Source organism: Triticum dicoccoides, chromosome 3A (assembly GCF_002162155.2).
Source record: "Triticum dicoccoides isolate Atlit2015 ecotype Zavitan chromosome 3A, WEW_v2.0, whole genome shotgun sequence".
Lineage (NCBI taxonomy): Eukaryota > Viridiplantae > Streptophyta > Magnoliopsida > Poales > Poaceae > Triticum > Triticum dicoccoides.
In genome coordinates this window covers 416,183,074-416,188,032 of record NC_041384.1, presented here as the reverse complement: position 1 = coordinate 416,188,032, position 4,959 = coordinate 416,183,074, and positions in this window count along the sequence as shown.

The window sequence follows — 4,959 nt, the reverse complement described above, 5'->3', positions numbered from 1 at the left end:
CAATGGCTCCACAACTAAGTCCTTCCATGAGGACATCTGCCGTGACACTTCCACGACAGGTGGGGTGATGGTGACAATCAAAGGAGAATGCACTGGTTTGCGTGGTGTAAGTTGTGTGTGCCAAAGAAAGAAGGTGGAATGGGATTTCGAGATATTCATTGTTTTATCCTAGCCCTGCTTGCGAAATAGGCTTGGAGATTAATTGACAATCCGGACTCCCTTTGTGCTTGTGTTCTCAAAGCTAAATATTATGTAGATTGTGATATTTTGAATGCAACTCTGAAAAAGAGAGCCCCATTCACATGGCATAGTGTTATGTCAGGGGTGCATAAACTAAAAAGAGGTCATATATAGAGGATTGGTGATGGTAGTCGGATCAATGTGTGGGATGATGAATGGATCCCTAACTCACTTACTAGGAAAGTGATCACGGCTCGTGGATGCAGTTTACTATCAAAAGTAAGTGATTTCATTGACCCTGTTACGGGTCATTTGGTTGAAGAGTTGGTTTCTCAAACATTCTGCCAAGTTGATGTGGTATAGATCCTTGCAATTTCGTTGCTTGAATTTGACATGTCATACTTCGTAGCATGGAACTTGTGCAAAAACTAGATATTCTTAGTGACATCAACATACTTTGTGGAGTGATACATCCAATATGAGCATTAAATATCAGGAGAAAATATAGCCGGACCCTCACAGAATTCACCATTATGGGGACGATCTGGAGCTTAAGCTGTCTTGCCAAGATTAAAATTTTCCTCTGGCGAACTTTGTTAGGATCGCTACCATGTCGGGTGACTTTGGCTAATAGACATATAAAAGTTAGTAGGCAATGTCCTACATACGGTATAGGAGCAGAGGGTATTTACTTGTGCAAAAGTAAATAGGTATGGCGGTTACTGGTTTTAGACTTTGCTATTGATAAAGCATGCGATGTAGATTATGCGGGAGAAGTTGTGCTATAATATTTATTGCTACAACCAGCTGAAGAATATGTGGTCCTCGGCCTGGGAAATTCAACGGAAACAATTGCTATTGGTTCTTGGTATTTATGGTGGGAGAGGAGATTTTTTTAGAATATGCACGAGTGTGCATATCATATATTAGAGAAGAAAGGGGTGAAGAAACCCTCCATAAGGTTTACATACTATTTACAAGGCACTCCGGTCTCCACTTGCCACTCACTCTCAAATATGAACTACTCACCACTAGACCGCCTACTTATACCACTAAGGCCTCATTTGGTTCATAGGGTAGGAAAATCGTAGCAATAGGAAAGTCATAGGAAATGAGATAACATGTATCTTAAATCCTATGAGTAGGAATAGGAAAGGAGATGCCCTTTGATTCACATCATAGGATTTTTCCATTGAGTCTAGGCTAATGTTTATTTTCCTATGAAATGTGGAGGATAGGAAGAATTCCTCCATAGGAATATGATTCCATTCCTATAAACCAAAGGGCTCTACAAAAAATTTTCCTATAGAAATCCTATCCTATGAAATTCCTACAAGATTCTTCTAAACCAAAGGAGACCTAAAGAAGGATTCCAAGCCACCCTTGAGCAGTCCTGCTGACCTCTCCATCCTTCGTGATCAATGTTCCGCAACAGTAGTTGAAGTGATGGTGTTTCTCCATTGAAGACTATTGTGTTGCGGCGTTTCCACAATTCTCATAGTCCTAGAGTAATGATCCTTTTTAAGTCTCTAGTGGAACTATATATCGCTACACGTGTGGAGCACCATTCCACCAGTGTATCCTCTGGCGCCGGAGCCTATCTTGGGTCTCGAAGCGCACTCACATCCATAGCCACAATGTTCTTGCAAAGACGTAGGTGAGTAGTATGTGATTGATCATTTTGACCTGTTGGTTACAAAAGGGACATGTAGTTTGGTGAGGCATTCCGCGTCGAGCTAATCGGTCTGAAGTCCAATAGCGGCTCCGCATGTCCAACCATGCGAAGAAGTGGCATTGTAGAGGTGCCTTCTGTTTCCACACGAAATCCGCATATGGTGTTATCTCTCGTCCCATAAACCATGCCGCGTACACTGATCGGGTGGAATAGGACCCATTGGCCTCTAGGCCCAACAGATGGCATCATCCCTCTCTACATGCAGTTCCACCACTAGCACTCTTTCCCATAACTGCATGTATTCGTCGATATTCTCGAGCTCGAGGTTAGGGCCAACATCCGTCGCCCAAGTGTTGTCCAGAAGGGCTTGCCGTAATGAACGTGAGGCCTTGATTCGAGGAGCCACTACATCATATATGTTAGGCGCCACATCTTGTACTCTGCTACCATGGAGCCATTTATCCTCTCAAAATAGAACCGTATCCCCATTGCTAATGATTGCATGTGTTGCTACCTGGAAGATCCCTCTCCCTGCAGAAGTGACGTTGATCTCAAATTCCGCACATGGCTGCTTTTTGTCTTAGCCATAGCCATCTTGCCTAGGAGAGGAGAAATTTAGTGCATGATAAAATGTCCAAAAACCTAAGTTCATATCAATGGCAATAAAGAGCTTTGATTGCTAACTATACTATGGGAGGGATACAAAGGTGATGAACAAGTGACATGTCTAGGAAAGACCAAGGAGCAACTATGTGAAGCTAAATGTGGATGGGGCTTTTGACTCAGACTTACTCAAGGGCTCGTATGACGCTGTCATGAGAGACTCAAATGGCAGATTCGTCACGTCGGGAAACGGGGAAATCGATTAGTGTGGGGATGCGCTTATGAACGGGCACTGGCCTTACAGTTTGGTTTCAATTTGGCAACTACAATCGGGTCTAACCGCAATGAGATGAAGTCAACAACATCGAGGTGGCAGAGACAATGAAGAAGGGAGGCCGCACTTTTGGTCTATCGACGAGACGACGATAGTTTTTGATGATATATATCACCTTTTGTGTGATTTCTCGCATATTTTCTTTAGGGCAGCACTCTGCGCCGGTGCGCCGGCCCAAACTTTGGGCCGGTCCAACCCTGGCCGTTAGATGCGCCCCCGCATAGCCGTCGGATCACGCCCTTTGCCAGCGATTGTCACCCTAGCACGTTTTCAGATCTGAAGAAAAAGCACCGCTGCAGGTCATGGCGGCCGCCCCTCGTCGCCACGTCGCGCAGCGCGCCGTCGCCCTCCCTCGTTTGCCCTCACCGTCAATAGTCGCCGCCATTTCGCCGCTGGTCACTGCCACTTCACCGCCGGTCGCCGCCCTCGCCGGTGGTCAGCGCCTCCCATACGTTTCTCGTCGGTCGCCACAACCCCCACCCTCCCCCACATGTGTTTTGCTGCGCGTCGGAAGATTACCGGCGTTGGCGACAGTGACTAGTGCGCTGTATAACCATCATCGTACCGCTGATGCTTCCAGCCATGGATTTTCTCAAACCGTCAGATGTGGATGCTGGAAACATATTTGATATATGCTGGAACCGGCTATTGGAGATGCTGCATCCAATGATGGGTTTTGCTGGAACCAGAGCTGCAACTGAAAGACGCAGTCATCGTCGTTTGTTACAACCGTATACGGCAAAAGCTGCAACCACGTTTGCGCAGAGCTACAAGCTTTTCACACGGGAGCTGCAAACATCAGCGACATAGGTCGACGAATGTTACAAATGTACATTGAAAAAGCTTCATCCATGTTCTCAAAAAGCTGCAACCCGCGAGTGTGGTGACCACGCACGGGGCTAGCGACATGTCGTGGATTTGTGCTACATGCTACAACCGGCATTGAAAATTGCTACCACCAGCATGCCATATAGCTACAACCGCAATCGCATTTTGCTGCGTCACAAAATAGTGCATTTTTTTTGCTGGAATCGATGCAGCTCCACGGACAGCGGTTGAAGCTCCACTGGACTGCGGTTCTAGCTCTTGTGGACACGGTTGCAGCTCCTCGTGCCCAGTTGCAGTGGTCTGATAAAACTATTGTATTTCGCTGGTTGAAACTTTTTCAAACTACGGTTGAAGCTTTCATATGAGTGGATGTAGCTTTTTAGTGTGCGGTGTCCAGTTGAAACTTTATATGTCGCAGGTTGAAGCTTTCGAATAAAATTGTTGTAGCTTTTTTGGTCGTTGGTTGCGGCATCTCTAGTGGACGGGTCCAGTGTATGAAACTGTGAGCAGCAACTCGCGGACGACATGTCCATGACAGCTTCCCAACTCCAGCTTGCCGGGGTATAATGAATCTGCAAACCGAGGGCAATGGAAAAAGTGTTTGTGGGCGCTGATGTTGGAGATGGGGACCTACATGGGATTGGGGCTAGCCAGCAGCGGGATCTGAAGGAGGAAGACGGGGATCGGCGAGATCTGAAGGAGGAAGACAAGAAGCAGTTGAGAGAGAAGGGGATCGGGAGGAAGAAGACAGCGGCTGAGCGAGAGAAAGGGGTTGGGAGGGACTGGGCGAGCAATTGGGCCAGCTGTCGCACGAGGCCCGTGGGCTGATGTTTGCATGAAGAGGAAAATATGAAACGTTCGATTACCCTTTATCGTACGCGCCGCGCGGGACCGGTGGAAGTTTCAACTGGTCCGCCGGCCACAAACGTTTCCCTTTTCTTTATCATGCCCCTAGAGAGACTAATTGTGTTGTCCATAATTTAGCCAAACTAGTTAGAAGTGCGATGTGTGTGGATGGATGAAAGATCCACTCGTAGAGATTGTTGATATTCTTGTGAAAGATAATATGGTGAGAGTATTTTGATAAAAAAGATAGTTCTGTAAGAGAAACTCCAATGGGGCGACCCATTTCGTCTGCGGCCGTCCGTTTGGGTCGGCGCGGAGAGAAAAGGCGGCCCAACGCGCCGACCCAAACGGACGCGCGTCCGTTTTTTGTCCGTGGGCAACCCATTCCCGACCCATTTTTGAGCCTGATTTGCATCGACACGGACACGCGATGGACGCGCGCGCGCTCGCCTACTCCTGTCCCCGGGCCCGCTGGTCTGTGGCACATTGGCCT